The sequence below is a fragment of the Panthera tigris genome, chromosome A3 (genome assembly GCF_018350195.1).
Source record: "Panthera tigris isolate Pti1 chromosome A3, P.tigris_Pti1_mat1.1, whole genome shotgun sequence".
Lineage (NCBI taxonomy): Eukaryota > Metazoa > Chordata > Mammalia > Carnivora > Felidae > Panthera > Panthera tigris.
Window position 1 is genome coordinate 117,151,439 of NC_056662.1, and position 23,106 is coordinate 117,174,544.

A 23,106-nucleotide genomic window follows, 5' to 3' on the forward strand; every position below is an offset into this window, starting at 1 on the left:
ACCATCAACAGCCAGTTAAAAAATAAAAACTTTTAGAAAGATGCCATCAAAAGTAACATCAAACTATCAAATACATAGAAATAAGTGTCACAAAAGATGCGCAAGATCCCTGTGTAGAAAATTGTTATTAGAAGAAAATAAAACGAATAAATGAACGTAGGTATGTTCATAAATGAAAAGATACATAATGAAAAAGATGTCAGTTCTCCTTAATTGATACAGAACCTGAAAGGAGATTTTAAAATGTAAATGGAATGCCAAGAACCAAAAATAGACCATATTCTCTTGAAGAAGAAAAGCTTGATAGGATTATACACAATAGCCAAAAACTGGTAGTAACCCAGGGTCAACAGAGACTGACAAATGGATAAACAAAATGTGACATACATGTATAATGGGATAGTATTCAATAGCCTTAAAAAAGAAAGAAATTCTGATGCACACTACAACATGGATAAACCGTGAAGATAGTATGCTAAGTGAAATAAGCCGGTCACGAAAGGACAAGCACTGTACAATTCCATCCATGTGAGGTACCTGGAGTTATCAAATTCACAGAGACAGAAAGTGGAATGGTAGTTGCCAAGGGCTGAAGGGACAGTGGAAGAAATGGTAGTTAAGGGGTACAGAGTTTCGATTTTGCAAGAGGAAAAGTTCTGGAGATAAATGGTGATGATCACACAACAATGTGAATGGACTTAATGCCCGGAGATGAACACTTAAAGTTGGCTAAAATTATAAATTTTATGTATATTTTATCACAGTAAGAAAAAAGCTTAATAGGAGAAATTATTCTACGGAATATCAAAAATTATTATCAATCTTAGTAATTAAAATATTAATATTGATACAAAGATAGACAAAGAATAGAGTTGAGAGACAGATTCCCACACATCTGGACACTTAGTTTATGACAGAGGCATCTCTGCACAGCACTAAGGAAAGGCAATTGTTTTCAATAAATGGTGCTGAGTCAACTAGACACTTATGGGAAAAATATGAAACCTGAGCCCTACCTCATACCATTCACATCAAGTCCAAGTGAATTGAAGCTCTGAAGGGGAAAAGCAAAAGCAAAATATTTTTAAAAGAAAATGGGGGAGGGTTAATTGGGTAAACAGAATATGTTCAAGAACTTGGTGGACAGGGATGCCTGGGTGGCTCAGTCAGTTAAGCGTCCAACTTTGGCTCTGGTCATAATCTCACAGTTCTCAAGTTCGAGCCCTGCATCAGCCTCTGTGCTGACAGCTCAGAGCCTGGAGCCTGGAGCCTGGAGCCTGCTTCAGATTCTGTGTCTCCCTCTCTCTCTGCTCCTCCCCCACTCACACTATATCTCTCTCTCAAAAATAAAAAATAAACATTAAAAAAAAAAACCATGAAAATTCCAAAAGTACTACTATGAAAGAAAAGATGGGTAATCGGATTATATTATTATCAGATTTTCTGTTCAACAACAACAAAAAAAAACATTAAAGAGTGAAAAGACAAACCATGGGGTGAGACAAGATATTCGCAACACATAAAACTGGTATTAAAATATATAAAGAACTCCTATAAATTGATAGGAAAAAGACATGTTAGTAGACCTGAAGGAATACGTCATAAAAAGGGATCCAAATGGCCAATAAAAGTGAAAAGGTGCTTAACCTAATTAGTCACTAGAGAAACGCAATTTAAATCTACGATGAGGCCCCACAACACACCCGTCAGGGTGGCTAAAATCAAACCGACACGACCAAGTGGAATTAAAAACTAGTCTTGTGGCATTGTGTATACAGTCAATGCTGCACTTCTTTCATTAGTATCCATATATTTTTGCAAATTTCTTTTTCAGGAATGACAGGTGAAAACACCCTATTATATGTAATAAGATTACTGTTACAATATTGCTTATTTATCTTATCTCATTATTTTTAATTTATATCCTATATATGTTTTGTAACCTATAAATATATGTTATAATTAAATAAGTATGCATGTATTGAGGGTTCATAATTAAATTGAGGTGTATAATCAAAAAAAGTTTAGCAATCACTGCTGCAAGAGTATAGAAAGGAGTCCCTACTCTTAAGAACCTGCAACTATAAATCAGAAGACAAAAATCAAACCTATGAAAGTCAAATAAGCACAATTTAAATAACAATTCAAGACAACAATAGATACAAGTCACAAAGCAATTAACATGATTAATTGCCAAATTAGTGGTTAAAGAAAAAAAGCACAATAGAAGTTGCCAGAGCGGAGAAACCACTTTTAGCTGGGGTAATCAAGGAAGGGTCACTGGAATACAGCTGGCCTCTAAGAATGAGTTAGATCTGGTAGGTAGGGGAATGAAAATATTTACCTACAATTGTCCTCAAATGGGGACAAAAACCAAGGAGACAGATACTCAGCTAGACTGAAAGCTATGTAATGAAACAGAGTGTATTAAACCTTGGATCCAGTGCCCCATAGTCCACCTGCTGGCACACAGCAGCACCTGATAACTGCCCCATAAATAGTACAGGTGAACAAGTGGAGCTGGGGATGACAAGCACACTCCAAGGTCATGTCAAAGTCAAAACAAATTACATAAATATCCTGGACTGATTCCTATCTCAACTGTGGGAATGTTGGTAATTCTTACTATTTTTTTTTAAGAGAAAGAGCACACGCATGCAGGGGAGAGGGGCAGAGGGAGAGAGGTAGAGAGAGAGAGAATCTTAAGCAGGCTGCACACGTGGCACAGAGCCCAACATGGGGCTGGATCCCATGACCCTGGGATTATGGCCTGCGCCGAAATCAAGAGTCGGACGCCCAAGCAACAACCACCCAAGCGCCCCAGTAGTTCTTTCATTAATAAACGGTATGAGAAATCTCCAAGGACAAGGCCAACTTACATACTATTTCTACACATTTAAGGAGAAACACAATTTCATAAAAGGCAATTTTTATGCTAAACTCTTTGAATTTGTTCCATAAAAATATTCCTGTAAACTTTTTAGGTCACCATTTTCATTCCTTGACCCAAAACATATCCTAAATGGATGTATTCCCAAATCTCTGCATTCTGGGAGCTTTATATTTTATACCACTTGTATATTATGTATCTAAATCCCAATCTCAATTCCTGCTCCTTACAGGGAAGGACTGGAAAGTATCTTGGCATGTAGCACAGACTCTCAAGGGAATGAACTAGCAGAGCTGTGATCATTCCCGTACTGGCTTTCATGTTACTTGCTGCATTTATGTTTGTACCTCCACAATGCCTCACACTAAAAGCTCAGTTGTATGCTTTTCTTTTTTCCTTTTTTAAATTTGCTTAATGTTTACTTTTGAGGAACAGAGACAGAGCACAAGCAGGAGAGGGTCCAAAGCAGGCTCCAGGCTCTGAGCTGTCAGTACAGAGCCCAAAGCGGGGCTGGAACCCACAGACGGCAAGATCCTGACCTGAGCCAAAGTCGGACACTTAATGGACTGAGCTGCCCATCAGCATATGCTTTTCTTACGAAAAATATATTCGAGTGAATATGAACAGTACAAAGGCACAGGGCACAGAAAAGAGTAGATGGAAAACTGGTAGAGGTGGAGGGAAAGAACAGGGAGAAGAAGAAAAAAAGTTTTAGAATGAGCTGTAGTGGAAACATGAGAAGGTGGAGGTAAAATGGGAAAGAGAGAGAATGGAGGAGTGGAAAAGAAGAGAAGAAGGGAATTAATAGATTTTCTTTCCTGTTGGTGAAAGGTGCTGTCTAAAGATGGAAGAAACATTTTTGAAATCCTCAAATTTTTCTACTTAAGTGATTACGAAAGGACATCTGCTACATGAGCATACCTGGAACTACAGGGTAATGGGATAAATAAATGTATCCGGGGCGCCTGGGTGGCTTGGTCGGTTAAGCGTCTGTCTTCAGCTCAGGTCATGATCTCACGGTCCGTGAGTTCGAGCCCCGCGTCGGGCTCTGTGCTGACAGCTCAGAGCCTGGAGCCTGTTTCAGATTCTGTGTCTCCCTCTCTCTCTGCCCCTCCCCCGTTCATGCTCTGTCTCTCTCTGTCTCAAAAATAAATAAACGTTAAAAAAAAATTAAAATAAATGTATCCATGTATTTTCGGTTTTTCAATGGTTTGGGGGGATTTTTTTCTTCGATTGCTCAAGATACTATTGTTATACACTATGAATTTTCTAGCCTTGTGCAAGTCAAATAAATTGTCTCTTCTTTGGTTTCCTCATCCACAAAATGGAGGTAACGGCCCCACTTCATGGAGTTGTTATAAGGATCCAGTGACTTGGTACACGTAAAGTATTTAGAAGAGTGCCTAGCACATAGTAAGTACGTTCTATTATGATTATTCAAAAGCATAAATTGCAAAGTCAAAAATATGACGGAGAGTCCATCTCAAATACTATGTTCATGAAACCCTTAATTCACTTGGGCAATAATTTCCAATATTAAAAAAAAACAAAAAGAACTTCAATTGACCCCCTCACCATACTACTATACCTTCTTCATTCCACAGACAAAAATTCTCAGAGGTAGTCCAACCAATAAGAGACTGAATCTGGCAGTAAAATGATTTTTCTAGGTTCTAAAGCAAATCTAATGGAGCTGATAATGCTCCTCATGTTACAGAGCAGGAAACCCCCAGGAGAACAAAGAGAATAGTATCACAATGGGTTATCCAAGTGTGAGGGCAAGAAGAGACTGGAAGCAGGTCAATGTTTTGTGATGGTGAGCTGGCATAAAGCTTATTGTTCTTTAAAATGATACTCTCAATGTAATTTGTTCTTGGGATCTTCTACAAAATACGTAGAATTCTAGATTTTTTTTTTTGCATGTAATGGGAAATGTTCTTTATTCTTTTTTTCCAGAATATACGCAGTAGCCTGCTATTTGCTTTTCTGATTACTAACATTTCTCCAAGTAAACCATACAGATCCTCTCCTTTTTTATTTATTCTTTCCTTTCACTTCATTCAGTTCTAGGTGTTACACTTTAAGAAGGACAGAGACTGACTGGATCTCACTGAGAAGCCAGCAGGGATGTTGAAAGGACACAAATTACATGGTTATAAGCAAAGACTCCATGTTAGCCTGCAGAAGAGAAAAATACAACACGATAGCTATCTTTATTTACTGAAGTGTTATCACAAGGGGGATTGATTAAACTTGTTCTACATCGCACCACGAGGTAGAAGTGACACAATAAGGTTTCAGTCAACATAGGAAAGCCGTTTCTAACAGTATCAGTGGCCCAACGAGCAGCCTTGGGCTTCAGGGGGCTTCCCTGGGACAAGATACTCTGGAGCAGCCTCAACAGTCACTTGTCAGGGAAGCCTAAAAGGGGTTCATTTAACACATGGTAGTCGTTAGAGTTTAATGCCTCTAATCCTGAAATTCTATAATCCTCAACTAGATTAAGACAATATTATACTATAATATGAATTCTAAAGCCAACAGCAATTCTTTATTAAGTTTTTAAAAAGAAATGAACTCTACCATGAACTACATAAAACCAACTTGAAAGGGCAGGTGACAACATTTTAACAAAAACAACCTAAGAAAATTTGACCTAATGTGCCTAGCACAGTCACTAAATCTTCATCAGTTACAATTTCAGTGAATTGTATTCAGTGTATTCAGTGAATTCACTGAAATGCCACCCAGTCACTGACCTGATATAAGATGCTCACCAACTTAGAAAATATAAATCTACATACAACTCTAATAAGCAAATAGCAAAACAATGTCTGAGCTTTAAAAAGTGCGTGAATAGGAGCGCCTGGGTGGTTCAGTCAGTTAAGCCTCCGACTTCGGCTCAGGTCATGATCTCGCAGTTTGTGGGTTCAAGCCCCACGTCAGGCTCTGTGCTGACAGCTCAGAGCCTGGAGCCTGCTTCCAATTCTGTGTCTCCCTTTCTCTCTGTCCCTCCCCTGCTCGTGCTCTCTCTCTCTCTCAAAAATAAATAATACAAGCAAATTACATAAACAAAGCAATGATGCTCTCTCAGTTTTTACTGTCCCAACTAACTGAAAAGTTTAGTAATTTTGAGAGAAGTCTTCATTCTTACAACCATCCACCATATTTGTTCTACCATATTTGTTTAAAAAGAAAAAAACAGCAATAGCCTAGATTATCTAATGTACAGTTAGGAATTACTTATCACTAATGTACTAGTGATTATTTAAGTCTTCAATGACTTAAATAATGTAACTATCTCTACTCTCAAACAGAATTCCACAAAGGCCAACTTCTGGATTGTTAGAATGCAGAAATCCTTCTAGAACAATGCCGCTCAAAGTAGGATTCATGGGCTAGTGCTACACTATAAACTGTTAGTCATCTGTAATAAGATAAACAGAAAAGCTGAGAATAAGAAACTTTCACAGCAATATGTAAGACCAGTATTAAGTCTGACGAATCCAGTATTTTAAAACCCGGCCTTGTATCTCATGTCTTTTTTACTTCATTTTTCTAGTAATTCATTTCTATTATATTTTACAAAAGTATCAGTTGGTTACAGAGTCAAAAAATCTTTAAGCTCTTATCTTTCACCATAGGCGATTTGAGAAAACTTCTCAAAAGATCCTCTAAATGCTGAAGGTCCTTGGATAGGAAGATAAATTGCTTTACTTTGATGTCCCCCATTCTCCCTATCCACCTTGGTTTCCCCATCACAGTAACAAGCCCTACTAATTTGTTCCAGTGTTCTTTTGATATCTCTGCTAAATTGTCAGTAATATCAACACAGTTCACTGCTTAAAATTTATCATCAGATTATCTGACTGCTCAGAATTTGCAACACTACTTCATCTGCACCCAGATGTAGCTCCAACATGTTCTTGGACTCATTCCTCGTAAGAAGACATTAACTAATTTGATGATCTAGTTGGGAGGGGTCACCCAATCTTGCAACATGACAGCTGGCATAATCCATGGCAGTCAGTCATAATTTTTAAGAAAGTCTAGAGATAGTACAGCACAGATTTAAATGCCAGGCCTCCACTCGTGCATAAAGACTGCCAATCTGGGGGGCACCTGGGCGGCTCAGTCAGTTAAGTGTCCGACTTCAGCTCAGATCATGATCTCATGCTTCATGGGTTCAAGCCCCACATCGGGCTCTGTGATGACAGATCAGAGCCTGGAGCCTACTTCAGATTCTGTGTCTCTCTCTCTCTACCCCTCCCCCACTCGCTCTCTGTCTCTCAAAAATAAATAAACTTTGAAAAATTTTTTTAAAAATTAAAAATAATTTATCTCAGCAATTCTGCCAACCACCCTATACTTTCAATTCTCCATTTGAACTATTTTGGTCAGCAGAATTGTCTTCAGACTTACATATTCTTTTATTTCTTACATAACATGTATAAAGAGGGACTTAATAAATACATTTGTAAAAACCTGCCAATAAACAATTCCTAAAGATATTTTTATTACACAAAAGCATTATGTAATATTCTTAGGAAAAATTAAATACACAGTGATGTGCTATAAGAAATTATTCCACAATGCCAATAATTATACACTTTTAGTTAAGATTTGCAACATCATCCAAGCTTCCAACTCTTCAATGACTTAAATAATGTAAAAAATATATATATAAATGGAGTCTGATAATTTAGGTCAAAGAGTTATTCAGTGAGAGACCATAAAATAAATACATGTTGAATTTCTGTCCCAGTACCCACTACGAAATTGGATTCCCTCCCCTCAGTCTTTAATTTGCAGGCATCTACAAACTCCTGTCAAATGATCTGGGATCTAGCCCATTTGTAGTAAATTATTGCCTAGAAAATACTGCTATTTTAGATAGCTACTTTTTCTGAATGAGCTCTAAAACTGAACTATTCCTGATGTTTAAGTTTTAGTCTCAATCGCCTAACAAATTTGTCTGAATTCTAGCCAGTAACAGAGGCTTTTTTTATGTCCGTATCTAAAGATGTTGCATAAATATGGCTAGAAAACCCATTCCACAGTATACTGTATTAACAAGTGACTCCTATCTTTTCCTGGCCAATGCCCTCTAGAAAAAATACATAACGTCTGGTAGAATAGACTTGGGATCCAGTCCTAGGATCCAGTCCTGGCCTCCACCACTTGTCAGCGAAGTAACCCTGGATGAGATGCTCAGTCTCTCTGAGACTTATGTTGTCTCATGTGTTTAAAACAATTTTTAAGGAGAGGTTATAAAAACATTCCTCACAGATCTACCGAGGGCAAAGACAGCCTATGAAAAAAGAGCTTTATACTATTCACAAAAGCTACATTCATTTACTGCTCATTTCTTTATAGAAAAAAGTATAGGGGAGCCTGGGTGGCTCAGTCAGTTAAGCATCCAACTTCAGCTCGGGTCATGATCTCATGGTTCGTGGGTTCGAGTCCCACGTCCGGCTCTGTGCTGACAGCTTAGAGCCTGGAGCCTGCTTCAGATTCTGTGTCTCCCTCTCTCTCTGCCCCTCCCCTGCTCATGCTCTGTCTCTCTCTCAAAAATAAAATAAACATTAAAAATTTTAAGAAAAAAAAGAACAAAGTATATACAATTGTCGTCTGTTTAGAGACCTGAGTCCACCGCACAGACGGAGGTAAATGAGTCGACGGGAAGTCAGAGAGCCTCAGAGAGGTGCTGATGGGGTGTAGAGAGGCACATTTCAGGAAATGATAATACCTTGAAGCCAATCCTCAAGATTGAGACAGAGTTTTTTAGGACCTTGAATTTAGGGGCCCCTCTCAATGGCTGTATGTTTGCCTCTGTTTCTCTTCATCCTTTCTTCTCTATATTCTTTTCTTCTTTCTTAATTGTATCTCCCTGTCACACTGTCCTTCTACCTCCCTTCTATCCCTCTTTACCCTCTTCTGTCTTCCATCCCTAGCTTTCTCCTTTAATTACAATATGGAACTAAAGTAATTTTTAAATATTTATTTATCCTATTCTTAATTTAAAATCCAGAGGGTTCGGACACATATACATAACATTCACCAAAAGACATGTACTAGAATATTCACAGCAGCAGTGTTCATATTAGACAAAAAGTCGGAATTACCCAAATGTCTTTCAACAGCACAACAGACAAACTGGTATGTTCACATAATGGAACAGTCCTTGCTCAGCCAGGAGAATGAATATATCCGCAACAATACAGAAATTCACAAACATAATGCCGGAACCAAAGAAGCCAGACACAAAATGCCAGTTTGTGGGTTACAAATTCCACTTATATTAAGTTTTTTTAAAAAGGAAAAACCAACTTCTGATTTTAGAAGGCATGATGGTGGTTATTCTGTGCGTGTGTGATGGGAAGGGGAGAGCACCGGAGGATGTGTGAGGTGCTAATAACGTTCAGGTTTTTTTAGGTCCCAATTACACAAATGTATTCAGTTTCTGGAAATCCTCTGAGTAATATATATATGGTTGGGTGCACTTTTCTAAATGTATACTATACTTCCAGAGGCGCCTAGGTGGCTCAGTCGGTTAAGCATCTGACTCTTGATTTTGGCTCAAGTCATGAACTCACAGGGTTCGTGGGTTCAGGCCTGTGTTGGACTCCGTGCACTAACAGTGCAGAGCCTACTTGGGACTCCTCTCCCTCTCTCTGCCCCTCCCCTGTGCACATGCACACACCTGGGCACTCTCTCTCGCTCACTCTCTCTCTCCCAAATAAATAAACTTTAAAAAAAATAATAAACATATACTCTACTTCAATAAAAAGGTAAAAAGGTTTTTGTTGGTTTTATTTTTTTATTCTTTGAGAGAGTGTGTGTGAGCAGGGAAGGGAGGGGGCGGGCAGAGGGTCCTGAAGCTGGCTCTGGGCTGACAGCAGCAAACCCAACGCAGGGCTGGAACTCACAAACCATGAGATCATGACCTGAGCCAAAGTCGGATGCTCGACTGACTGAGCCACCCACGTGCCCCGTAAAAAGATGTTTTTAATCAATGAGTTTAAACATTTAATGACCAAGTTAAGGGAGTAGCAACATCTAACCACTTCTTTTTTTCCCTGGTGCCCTCTAATTTTTTTAACCCCAAAAGACAACTGGGATACAGCCCTGAACTTGGAACCATACAATCTACTTCCAGATTCCCAGCTTTATGCTTACTGTGCTTCTACTATGTACCAGGTTCTATGCGAGGCACTAAAGATACAGCTGTGATGTCAGATGGGGCCCCTGCCTTCTTTGAGGAAACAAACAAACAAATATATACATCTGCATGTATGTATGTATATGCGACAAAAGGACAGATCCTGAGATGGAGAAAAACATGAGAGCCCTGCTTTTGATGGAATGGTCTAGCAAGGCAACCCTGAACAAGTCACTTAACTTACTTGAGTCTCAGCTACCTCATCTGCTTAGGATCAAATGTGATAATATCTTTCAAAGCAATCATATTACAATGATAGCATTATGCACGATAATAACTATTATTGTTCTTACTGCTTAATATAGAGTTGCTTGAGTTAACCAAATGTCAGCATGATCTATGCACTAACACAGTAATAGTAAAAATGAGTAATATTTAATGGTCACTAATTCTCAATTAAAAGGCTTCTACTCTGGGTAGAAGATCTACCCATAAATGGCTCTCCTCTCCCTTTAAAGGGGTGTTAATGATACGAAGTCCTGGCTCAATTTCAGCACAGCCCTCTCTTGCCTTTAAAGAAAATCAAGCACAAAGAGTCGGTGCTAAGAGAGAGACTGGCCAGAGAAGTGATATCAGCATCTCAGAGATCAAATTAACCAACCAAAGAATATATGTGAAGGATTCTACCTTAATGTATTAGATGATCAGCACTTTCCTTGTACTGATAACGAGTCTAGGCCTATATTTAAATTTTTTTAATGTTTATTTATTTTTAAGAGACAGAGAAACAGTGTGAGTGGGGAAGGGGCAGAGAGAAAGACAGAGAAGGAGACACAGAATCAAGCAGGCTCCAGGCTCTGAACTGTCAGCACAGAGCCCAGCGCAGGGCCCAAACTCAAGAACCGTGAGATCATGATCTGAGCTTAAGTCAGACGCTCAACTGACTGAGCCACCCAGACACCCGTAGGTCCGTATTTAAAGGAGCTTAAGGGATGCCTGGATGGCTCAGTCAGCAAAGCGTCCAACTCTTGGTTTTGGCTCAGGTCACGATCTCAGGATTCATGGGATCAAGCCCCATGTCGGGCTCTGTGATGACAGCATGGAGCCTACTTGGGATTCTCTTTCTTCCTGTATCTCTGTCCCTCCCCCTCATGCTCATGTGCACTTGCTCTCTCTCTCTCTCAAAAATAAATAATCTTTAAAAAAAAAAAAACTTTAAAAAATAAAGAAGCTTAAGATATGGTTGCAGAATTAAAATCAAACAAACAAAACAAAAACAACAAATTAGGGGAAAGTTGTAGAGCTATACAATCAGATTTGGTTTCAAACCCTGGCACCGCCACATGATAGCTTAGGACCCTCACCTTGACTTCTGAGGACTGATTCCTCTCCTGTGACAAGACGATACTAAAGACTACACCTCATACAGTAATGAGAGGCTTTAGGAGGTAGTATGTCTAATATGGCTGGGGCAGGATCTGGTGCAGTAGCTGTTACTGCTGTCATTATTGTGATTACTTTACAGGCAGAAGCCCAATGAAAGCAACTAACATATACCCCAAACTGTCTACAGATATTGGTTCCCTCTGTTCTCCCCAACTGCTATTCCCTCAGCCCTACACCAAACAGTATATATTCAGATATATTTACAGTATAAGGGTAAAAATAAAGTGTAAATGCAAATCTATGTGCTTGCACAGCCTGGAAAGGTAAAAAAAACCTCTTTGACTTTTAAGACCCTCAACTTTTTCTAAAACCATGAAGGTGCTCCACCCATTTATTCTGGCTTAAACCTTTGGGCAGCCTCCTTTACAGAAGCTAATTTCATAAGAATTTACAGTTCAAAAATAAGTTCACAATTGCAGTACTATTTTAACTTTTCTCACTTAACTAGTTTGCCTCCTCAGCCAAAGGCTTAAATCAAAGCATGAATTGGGGGGGGGGGGGGGGACTCAAATGTGAAAGATTGCTAGCCTCTTCTCTAAGGTCAGGAATAAGACAAGAATGCCCGCTTTCACCATTTCTACTTAAACCAGTTCTAGAACTCCTAACCAGACCAATTAGGCAAGAAAAAGAAATAAAAGGCATCCAAAAGGAAGAAGAAAAAATATCTGTTTGCAGAGGACATGATCTTATATATAGAAAACCCTGAAGATTACACACACACACACACACACACACACACACACACAAAACTATTAGAACTAATAAGTTCAGCAAAGTTGCAGGATACATGATCATGCAAAAATCAGCTGCATTTTTATACCCTAACAATGGACAATCTGGAAAGGAAATTATAAAAAACAATCCCATTTATAATAGTATTAAAAAGAATAAAATACTTAGGAATAAACTTAACCAAGGAGGCAAGGGTTGAATATAGCAGTCCCCCACTTATCCACAGGAAACACATTCCAAGACCCCCAACAGATGCCTAAAACCGCAGACAGTACCAAACCCTATGTATATTCTGTTTTTCCCTATACATACCTATGATAAAGTTTAGTTTATAAAGTAGGCACAGTAAGAGATTAACAACAACAACTATTAAGTAAATGGAACAATTGTAATGGTATACTATAATAAAAGTTATGTGAATGTGGTCTCTCTCTCTCTCTCATAGTATCTTACTATACTGTACTCACTCTTCTTGTGACCATGGGAGATGATAAAATGCCTGCACGATGAGATGAAGGGAGGTGAAGGAGGCAGGCATCATGAGGTAGCATTAGGCTACTACTGACCTTCTGATGATGTGTCAGGAGGAGGACCACCCGCTTCTGGACCATACTTGACCATGGGTAACTGAAACCATGAAAAGCAAAACCACAGAAAAGGAGGGACTACTGTACTCAAACCTACAAAACATCGCCAAAAGAAATTAAAGAGGACACAGATAAACGAGAAGACATCCTGTGTTCACTGATGACTCAATACTGTTCAAATGTCGATACCACCCAAAAACAATCTATCAATTCAAAGCAATCCCTATCAAAATCTCTACAACAATCTTTGCAGGAACGGAAAAAGCCATCCTAAAATCCATATGGAAGCTCAAGGGATCCTGAATACTGAATAGCCAAAGCAATCTTGCAAAAAAAAGAACAATGGTGGAGGTCTCACACTTCCCAATTTCAAAACTTACTACAAAGCTAAACAAAAGAATGTGGTATTGGCATAAAGACAGACATACAGACCAAGTGAATAGAATACAGATCCCAGAAATAAACCCTCAAATATATGGTCAAATAATTTCAACAATAGTGCCAAACCCATTTAATGGAGGGAAAGATTGTCTTTTCAACAAATAGTGTTGTGAAAACTGGATATCCACATGCAAAAAAAAAAAAAAAAGTCGAACTCTTATACCACATATACTTCATCAAAAGTAAAAACATTGTGCATCAAAGGATACTATGAACAGAAACAAAAAGGCAACCTATGGAATGGGAAAAGATATTTTCAAATCATATATCTTATAAGGAATTGATTATCTAGAATATATAAAGAATCTAGAGTATATATATAAAGAACTCCTACAACTCACCACCAGCAACACAATTAAAAAATGGGCAAAAACCTTGAATAGACATTTCTCCAAAGCAGATATGCAACTTGCCCCTAAGCACATGAAAAGATGCTCAATGTCAATGGTCATCAGGAAAATGCAAAACCACAATGATATACCACTTCATTAGGATATACCATTAGGATGAGTACTAATTTTTTTTTAATTTAAAAACAAAGAAAAAATTTGACAAACAGCAAGTGCTGGTGGGGATGTGGAAAATTTGGAAGCCCACACATTGCTAATGGCAATATAAAACGATGCAGCCACTGTGGAAGTGGATATGGTGACTCCTGAAAAAATTAAAAGTAGAATTACCACATGTTTAATTCCACTTCTGGGTATACCCCCAAAAGAACTGAAAACAGGACTCCCAACAGATATCTGTACACCTATGATTATAGCAGCATTATTCACAATAGTCAAATGGTTGGATCTGGATGGATAAGTGGAAAAACAAATGTGTTATATACACACGATGGAATATTACCCAGCCTTATTAAAAAGGAAGGAAATTTTGAGCTGTGCTACAGGAAAAACCTTGAAGACATTACTCAAAGTAAAATAAGCCACTCATAAAGGAAAAAGTACTGCATAATTCCCCTTCTACGAGGTACCAAAAGCAGTCGGATTCATAAACAGAAAATAAAATAAAATGGAGGCAGAGGGGAACAGGAAGTTATCATTTCATGGGCACAGGGTTTCAGTTTGGGAAGATGAAGCTCTGGAGAGGGGTGGCGGTGGCCGCTGCACTACATTGTGCTCAATGCCACTCAACTGTACACATAAAAAGTGAAAAGTGAAAATGGTGTATATATTTTACATTAAAAGCAAAGTGTGTGCCAAGCCCCAAACTGAATTTACCTATTAAGAATTTACTGAAGCACAAAATTTTTAAATGCTGTTTTTAAATTAAAAAGTCTAAGGAGTCCACAGATTAAAAAACGACAACAACAAACAATCCTTCTGAGGGCATTATACCCACTTCACAGTGGAACTTCAAAACGTTCTCCCAAAACTTCCACTTGACTCAAGAGCTCTTATCAATAAGTTGGCAAGAGCAAAGGTTGAGATGAAAACTATTTCAGAAAACAAAAAAGGATACATTTTTCAAAAAGTCAAGAGAAGCAAGGTCAATGGGAAAAACAACTTTCATAACATGCCATTAGAAAGATAACCAAATTACTCAGGAAATGTGGCCCTGAAAGGAAGATTACAAAATTGTTTCTCAAGAATATGGCACCAGAAAGCAAGATTATTCAGGGATCATGTAAGTTAAACAGGGGGCTACCTACATGGATTCCTTAGAGTCCTTTAACATGTAAGTGAGAGCACAGGACTAGTTAATTTGCACTTTTTTTTAATTTTTTTTAAAGAGAGAGATAGAGAGAGACAGAGAGATAGAGTGTAAGTGGGGGGAGGGGCAGAGAGAGAGGGAGACACAGAATCTGAAGCAGGCTCCAGACTCTGAGCTGTCAGCACAGAGCCCGACACAGGCCTTGCACCTGAGAACCCCAAGATCATGACTTGAGCCAAAGTCAGACGCTTAACTGACAGCCACCCAGGTGCCCCTAATTTGCAGTCTTGAAACAAACTTATTATCATGTGCCCATGAATGTGAACTAAAAGAGTCCCACTCATCTTCTAAAGAACTCTGCAAATTTGTCATTCTAATGAAACAGAAACCAGTCAAAAAATACCATCTTAAAATTGCACAGAATAGAGGGGACAAAAGATAACAGTAAGAGTGATTTTTTTGTTCCCCTGAACAGTACAAAGTAGAGTTAGGAATAGATTAAATCAATCTTCTACCTCCTTTCCTTTACACATTAGACTGGCAACTTCTCTTTACCTCTTCCCCTACCCAAACTTCCATACCCAATGAAGTCACTCTGAAATTAAGTCACTGTAAGGCATGAAAAGCCCATATGATTCATAATTCATAATCAAAATCATTAACCTCCAGACCCAGGTTTCTCCCAGCATTGACCACCCTAGTCTCTGTAGGAAGACTGTGAAACCCTAGCACAAGTTCCTAAAGTCAATGATGTCAGAGTTCACTGGGCCAAAGCCAATACCATCCTTTGACTTCTTCTCTCAAAAATCCTATGTACAAAATAAGTGAAAGCCCTCTGAAATGTTAAAAAAAAAAAAAGTTAACTGTTTGACATTATTTACATTACTGTATCACCCTATGAAAATTTACATTACTGTATCATACTATTATAATCAGAAGAAGGCTAGACAGGCAGCTACCCAAGTCAAAGATCTAAGAGAAGAAAAGCCTAGAGCACGAGGAGTAGGGGAACTTGTGTTTCTCCAAGTTAAAACACACACACACACACACACACACACACACACACACACACACACAAAGTAATTCCCGGAGGACAACCTAGGAATGGTAATACCGCTCAAAATATCAACACTATGCACCATTCACTGTGTTTCTAGATGCTCGGGTGCCTAGATAAGCACCTTGAGCCCTAGCCAAAATTCTGCCCTGTAACATCCACAACCCCACCCACGCACTGCCCATACTAGCTCCCCACCCTCCCACAGAGCTCCCCACATTAGTCTGTACACCATCTTCTGAGGTCCTGGCAGGAAAGCTTCTTCAACCCTGTGTAGAGAACTGCATGTCTCTGCTCAAGACAGCCAATGTTCAGTCTCAAACACCTGCTGAAAACAGTTAGGTTCTGTCTGCTAAAATAGAAGTTGGCATCGCCAAGCCCATTCATTCTTCAACCTACTCAAATATTTCAAAGTACATCCACCTGAGGGTCTGAGTTAGCTACACCGAATATTTTTTTCTGCTTCCATGGATCTCCAAAAGGCGATGAACAAAGACAGAAAGCTACCCCAGAAACAGAAGTCTCTGGCTCTCCTGTCCTTATCTGCTCTATGATTTCTAACTTTTGTTATACGTGTGTGACCTCTTATCTTGCTCTGCTTGCCTTAGTCTTATTTAGACAGCTCCCTTATACCACCTGCATGGACACTCACTCTTTAAAGAGTCCCTGATTCTGAAATGCCAAAGTGATTCCACCAACTGCCTAACAACAGTTACAGTGAAATAATGATATGTATGATGCCATGCATAATATATTATATAAGACACATATGATAATAATAGTATTTTTATTGTCATAGATAAAAATAGCTACCATTTATTGCACACTAAATGTATTATTATATTACATTACATACATTACATGCATACATACATTACATTACATTACATACATACAATACACTAAATGTATTGTTAGAATACAAATATTCTAAGTACTTTACATTGAGTTATATCCTTTCCTCCCCCTAAATACTCAATAAGACAATTATCAATATCCCCAAGTAAGAGAAAACCGAGGCACAGAAAGGGTATGCAATTTGTCAAAGCTCATTAAGCTATTAAATGTCAAAATCAGGATTCACACTCACTGACTAAAAACCTTATACCTGCTTACCACTATATCATGCTACCATCCAACACCCCTAAAGGCAGTTCACTGGGTTCCATCCTTTGTCTACCTTGACTTCTGGCTTGTGCCACCCCAGCGCCTTCCCCCAGTATTGCTTTAGATCTTCTGGTTCCGGCTATTTTTCCTTTCTTCGAACTCTTCTTAAATATTCTTAGTGATTTGGATAACAGATCATTGAGCTACTAAATTTTCCGATACATCTTTTCCTTCTACTTCAATCGAACTTCTAAATTAGCTTTCATCTATGCCAATAAACCACTAAAAATCTCCACTTGAAAGCAGTCAAAGAATAAACCACCTAGGAATAAAGTGAACGGTAAATGTGCAGGAACAAAATAAAGAAAACACAAAACTTTACTGACAGAGAAGTGGGCATAAATAGGACAGACTGACCACATTCCTGAAGAGGTATCAATATTAAAAGCAGGTATACTCAATATTGTAAAACTACAATCCAAGGGCTGCTTGCTTCTTTTTGTAAATCAAATCTTATTGGAACACGCGTATTCATTTGTGTTTTGTCATAGATCCCATGCTACAAGAGCTGAATAGTTGTAACATAGACCGTAAGACTTACATGCCTAAAATACAAACCGACCCCACAGAAAGTTTGCTGACCCCTGTTGTAAAGACATCCATTCTCTGCAAACAAAAAGGTTTTATTCAAACTCCCAGCAGGTGAGATGATGAGTATTTAAACGTAGTATGCAGCTATAATAATTGAAAAGCTGTATAACTGCACAAAGCAAATACAGATATGTGCTAAATACAGGAATTTAGCACATAAGATGGCATTTCAAAATAGTGAATAAGTGAAAGATTTATTCTATAAATAGTGCTACAACAACCAGACAATTATTTAGAAAAATAATATCCCATTTCTACATTGTATCATATGCCAAAATAAATTCCAGATTAATTTCAAGTAAAAATGAAACTACAATACAAGAAAGCATAGGTATCTCAGGAAAAAATACAGGTGTCTCAAAGTGGAAAAGGCATTAATTTTGCAAAATGTTAAAAGAACTCACGAAGGAAATAGATTTGATGACAACATAAAAAGTAAACATTTTGGCACATCAAAGATAAATGTAAAGGAGATTCTTTACAGCCCCATGTTATAACAAAAGATAGACACTGAACCTGTCTCAGTAACAAATGATTAAATTAGAGTATGCTCAGATGCTGGAATATTATGCGGACATTTAAAAGGGGCAGCAGCTATATCAGTACTAATACACAACAGTCTTCAAAATATACAGGTCAGATGAATACATAATATGCTACTCCCTCAATTATCTATTGCTGCATAACAAACTACCCCAACACTTCATGGCTTCAGGAAACAACTTGTTATCTCCCATCACTGCGTCAGTGGGCTGGTCAGTCCTGCCAGCCCCTGGATGGCTCGCACATGCAGCTGCATTTGGCTGACAGGCTGGCTGTGGGGCCAGGCAGAACCTGGGCAGCTGGGCTCCGTGGGCCGGTCTCTCTCAAGGAGACCAGACCCAAGCCCCCTGAACATGGTGATGGGAGTATTCCACACGAGAACAGAACCGCAAGACCTGGTAGAGCCTACGCTCAGAAGTCACATGACATTTTTGCCACATTCCACTGGTAACGATAAGTCACAAAGGCAGCCCGGATTCTGGGGTGAGGAAACAGACTCTCTACCTGTTGATGTAAGGAGGGGTAAAATCATCTTCAGAGAAGACCAGATAAAGAGAGGCATGATTTATTTGGGGCCATTACCATAACACTCTGCCACATGTACTATTTAGACAGAAATGGAAAAAAGGTGGGGGGGAGCTTACATCTACAAAGAACACCCCTAGAAAGAAAGAAAAGAAACTGCTGAGAGTAGTTACCTCCAGAGAATAAAATTAGGAGAAAGGAATAGGAAAGTGACTTCTTTTCTACTTAACACCCTTCTACTTTTTATGTGCTGTACATTTATTATTGCTTCAAAAAATGAGCAATATTTAAGAGCTTCTGCATACTGAATAAATTAATTTAATTGAAAGACAATGAAAATCTGGGGAAAAAACATCTATAACATGTATGACAAAGGGTTAATCTTCATAATATATATAAAAGTTTTATAAATCAAAAAAGACAAATACCACATCAGAAAAGGGGACAGACATCATGAAGTGGTAATTTACACACACACATATCAATAAATAAAGGAACATATAAGAGCAATTAAATACCATTTGCATCTATTGAATTAGCAATAACTGTACAGAATTTATAATACCGATTTTATCAAAACTGTACAGGAACTGGCATGTTCATATACTGCTAGTGAAAATATAAATTGATAATACATTTCTGAAGAGACATATAATTATATGTATATTTAAATATCCTTACATATAAATATAACAATACACCAAATACGTCAGAAGTCTAAATATTTACATACTCTGGCCCAATAGTTAGAATTTTGCTGGCACACAGGACTATATGCATCCATATAGACACTTTTTTTATTTTTTTAACGTTTTTATTCATTTTTTGAGAGACAGAAACAGAGCATGAGCAGAGGAGGGGCAGAGAGAGAGGGAGAGAGATTCTGAAGCAGGCTCCAGGCTCCAAGCTGTCAGCACAGAGCCTGACACCAGGCTTGAACTCATGGACCGTGAGATCATGACCTGAGCCGAAGTCGGCCGCTTAACCAACTGAGCCACCCAGGCGCCCCAATAGAGAAACTTTTATTTTTTATAGCCCTAGAGAAAAGATCTGCAAATAATGAATCCGACTATCAGCTAAGAAAGAGGCCAGGGTGCTGCCTGATCACGCTACAGTGAAGTTCAGTAGCTGAGAAGTCCACCCATGTACAACATCTTCAAATTCACATTTTTCTTCTTCCCTCCTTAATAGACATGGACAGCCAAGAATCAACAGTTTGAGGAAAGCCACCAACACTAAAGACAGAGAGCAAAACCGAGATAGTGAAAGGTACAGAAAAAATGCTGTTTTTTTTTTTGTTTTTTTTTTTTGTTTTTTTTTTTTTTAATATATGAAATTTACTGTCAAATTGGTTTCCATACAACACCCAGTGCTCATCCCAAAAGGTGCCCTCCTCAATACCCATCACCCACCCTGCCCTCCCTCCCACCCCCCATCAACCCTCAGTTTGTTCTCAGTTTTTAACAGTCTCTAATGCTTTGGCTCTCTCCCACTCTAACCTCTTTTTTTTTTTTTTTCCTTCCCCTCCCCCATGGGTTTCTGTTATGTTTCTCAGGATCCACATAAGAGTGAAACCATATGGTATCTGTCTTTCTCTGTATGGCTTATTTCACTTAGCATCACACTCTCCAGTTCCATCCATGTTGCTACAAAAGGCCATATTTCATTTTTTCTCATTGCCACGTAGTATTCCATTGTGTATATAAACCACAATTTCTTTATCCATTCATCAGTTGATGGACATTTAGGCTCTTTCCATAATTTGGCTATTGTTGAGAGTGCCGCTATAAACATTGGGGTACAGGTGCCCCTATGCATCAGTACTCCTGTATCCCTTGGATAAATTCCTAGCAGTGCTATTGCTGGGTCATAGGGTAGGTCTATTTTTAATTTTCTGAGGAACCTCCATACTGTTTTCCAGAGCGGCTGCACCAATTTGCATTCCCACCAACAGTGCAAGAGGGTTCCTGATTCTCCACATCCTCTCCAGCATCTATAGTCTCCTGATTTCTTCATTTTGGCCACTCTGACTGGCGTGAGGTGGTATCTGAGTGTGGTTTTGATTTGTATTTCCCTGATAAGGAGCGACGTTGAACATCTTTTCATGTGCCTGTTGGCCATCCGGATGTCTTCTTTAGAGAAGTGTCTATTCATGTTTTCTGCCCATTTCTTCACTGGGTTATTTGTTTTTCGGGTGTGGAGTTTGGTGAGCTCTTTATAGATTTTGGATACTAGCCCTTTGTCCGATGTGTCATTTGCAAATATCTTTTCCCATTCCGTTGGTTGCCTTTTAGTTTTGTTGGTTGTTTCCTTTGCTGTGCAGAAGCTTTTTATCTTCATAAGGTCCCAGTAATTCACTTTTGCTTTTAATTCCCTTGCCTTTGGGGATGTGCCGAGTAAGAGATTGCTACGGCTGAGGTCAGAGAGGTCTTTTCCTGCTTTCTCCTCTAAGGTTTTGATGGTTTCCTGTCTCACATTCAGGTCCTTTATCCATTTTGAGTTTATTTTTGTGAATGGTGTGAGAAAGTGGTCTAGTTTCAACCTTCTGCATGTTGCTGTCCAGTTCTCCCAGCACCATTTGTTAAAGAGACTGTCTTTTTTCCATTGGATGTTCTTTCCTGCTTTGTCAAAGATGAGTTGGCCATACGTTTGTGGGTCTAGTTCTGGGGTTTCTATTCTATTCCATTGGTCTATGTGTCTGTTTTTATGCCAATACCATGAAAATACAACAATCCAAACGCTTTGGGATGCAGCGAAGGCAGTCCTGAGAGGAAAATACATTGCAATCCAGGCCTATCTCAAGAAACAAGAAAAATCCCAAATACAAAATCTAACAGCACACCTAAAGGAAATAGAAGCAGAACAGCAAAGGCAGCCTAAACCCAGCAGAAGAAGAGAAATAATAAAGATCAGAGCAGAAATAAACAATATAGAATCTAAAAAAACTGTAGAGCAGATCAACGAAACCAAGAGTTGGTTTTTTGAAAAAATAAACAAAATTGACAAACCTCTAGCCAGGCTTCTCAAAAAGAAAAGGGAGATGACCCAAATAGATAAAATCATGAATGAAAATGGAATGATTACAACCAATCCCTCAGAGATACAAACAATTATCAGGGAATACTATGAAAAATTATATGCCAAAAAATGCTGTTTTAAAACTATGGTCAATTATACCTCAATTTTAAAAACAAACAATAATTAATATCCTTACAGAGAAGACACCGCATCCATGAAACTACAACAACATGTGTCAAGCAAGGGTTCCCAACGTTACAGACCAAGGCCTTCAAAATCTGAAGGGAAGATAATTTGCAACAGACTTCTGTACCTGCCCAAATTATCAATCAAGTTTAAATGTAGAATAAATACATTTTCAGACTTTCAAGAACTCAAAAATAAACCTCCTCTTCTCCGTTTCTTAGTATGCTACTGAAGTGCACGCTCCAACAAAACAAGAGGGTAAAACAAGAAAGTAAGATAAGAGATTCAACACAGGAAAGAAGCAAAAGGAAACCTACAATGATAACTGCATGGCAGACATAGACAACAATCAATCAAAATTAAGGTCGTTCCTCCACCAATCTTTCTCATCTCGGCAGATGGCATAACCATCTTACTCACTAGCTCAAATTTAGAAGGAAGAAGTCATTCTTGATTCTCTATCAAATCCCAAATTCAACATCCTCATGTTTTTACCTTCTAAATAGCTTATAATCTATTCACCTCCTTCCATCTCCACTGCCACCACCATATTCTTAACATTCCATCATCTGTCACCTGGTCTATTGTACAAATGGACGGCTAACTAGACTACCTTATCCTGCACAAGCCTCTTTCTATATAACAACCAATGATTTTTTAATATAAATTAGATCATGTCACTCGGCTTAAAATTCTTCAATAACTCCTTATTCCACCCAGAATAAAACCCAAGTTTCCTAATAGAGCCCACCAGGCTCTCCATAATCGGGCCCCCGACTATCTTTAGAATCTCATCTCATTTCCCTCTTACACTTTCTCACTACATTTCAACTTTCAGTGGCCTTGCAGATCCTTGAACATGCAAAGCTTTCTCCTGCCTTTACACCCAGTATTCCCTTTTTACATCAACTTCCCCAGCTCTTCACATCGAATTATTCTTATCTTTCATGATTAAACTTAAATGCCATTTCCTCAGAGAGCTTTCCCGACAATTAATTCTCAATTAGCCCTTCTCACCAGGTCATTTTCCCTTTATTTTCTTTTCTCAATGAGTTAAGAAGAGGAGCTTTGTTAAGTGAATTCGGGGATGGTCTAATAGAAC

The 23,106-nt window shown here is 38.5% G+C and overlaps 1 protein-coding gene and 1 long non-coding RNA gene across 6 annotated transcripts in view; one reads left to right on the forward strand and one right to left on the reverse strand.

Annotated features, from left to right (window-relative positions):
• Positions 1–23,106, reverse strand: part of BABAM2 (BRISC and BRCA1 A complex member 2) — a 395,194-nt gene that overhangs the window by 362,538 nt on the left and 9,550 nt on the right. The gene's annotated exons all lie outside the window — the stretch shown is intronic.
• LOC122237414 lies at positions 18,558–22,130 on the forward strand. The gene is made up of 3 exons (XR_006215961.1): positions 18,558–18,787; positions 19,992–20,069; positions 22,017–22,130. It is a non-coding gene; the product is annotated as an uncharacterized LOC122237414 (long non-coding RNA).